The sequence below is a fragment of the Ursus americanus genome, chromosome 2 (assembly GCF_024610735.1).
Source record: "Ursus americanus isolate L20-20 chromosome 2, mUrsAme1.1.p, whole genome shotgun sequence".
Lineage (NCBI taxonomy): Eukaryota > Metazoa > Chordata > Mammalia > Carnivora > Ursidae > Ursus > Ursus americanus.
The window spans coordinates 8,901,802-8,902,926 of record NC_142128.1 but is presented as its reverse complement, the minus strand read 5'-3'; positions in this window follow the sequence as shown (position 1 = coordinate 8,902,926).

The following is a 1,125-nucleotide window of genomic DNA, read 5'->3' as shown; positions in this document are numbered from 1 at the left end:
GCGGGCGGACAACCCCCTGCGGCCCCGCCCACGCCGCGTGACGCAACCGGCCCCGCCCACCCACCCGCGCACCCCACCCCGGCCCCGCCCCGACCCTTCCGCTTCTCGAGCTTCCCCTCCCCAACTCAGCTCTCGGCCGCTTTCTGGGCGTCTTCCTCTTCCCTGTTGCCCCCCGCCAGTGCTCCCCGTTCTTCACTTCGCCCCCGTTCCTGCGCCCCAGTTTCTCCAGACTATCCCCTAAACTCCCCCCTCACACCTCCGCCCTGTCAGGCCCCAGCGCGTGGGTCCCTGGGAGTTGTAGTTCACCCGGCTGTGGGGTGATACGTTGGGGAGAGCAAGGACAAAGGGGCGGTCAGGACTACATCTCCCAATGGTCATAGCGCGTGAGCCGTGGAGAAGTAGGGGGGGTTCTAATTCCGCGGCCACTAGGGACCCCTGGCGGGGACTGAGGCTGCATCAGCCCGAGCGAGTGCTGATTCACGGCCCCGCCCCAAATTCTCCGGGAAATTGCGAGGGGAGGGGGCCAGGACCTCAGCCCTGGCCCCCGTCTCGGAGATAAAGTAGAAGCAGGCCAGGAAGGGACAGAGGAGAGGACCCGCGTCCACCGTACATCCAAACTTGCCCCCCCGCAGGATGGGTTGAATTAAGGAGCTTAATACTGGGGGCTAAACTGTCACCCTCCCCCACAAGGTTCTATGTCCCCATACCCACTTTGAGGTTCGTGGACCTGAAGAGGTGAAAACATGCAAGGACAAATACTGGCCAGGCATACTGTTTAATTTACAGAAAGGATGCAGCTGTGTGCAGGCTTACCCCTGGGGAGCTCCTTCTTCCACTCCAGGGTGGAGTGTCAAAGATTCAATTCTGTTGCTAAGAGCCTACTGTATGCTTAGCGTGAGGTTGTATCTGAGGGCTAACCAACCCTTCTCTCCCCACCTAGGACTTACACACGGAGGTCAGGCTGACAAATTCTTGCTCATATGCTTCCCTTTTCCACATCCCATGTAGCTCACACACCCGTAGTTTTGACTGCACATTTTATTTGCTTAATTTTTTTCAGCAATTATCTATTGAGCACCTACTGTGCTCCAAGCACTGTTCTAAGCAATGGGGGGGAGAGCAAGG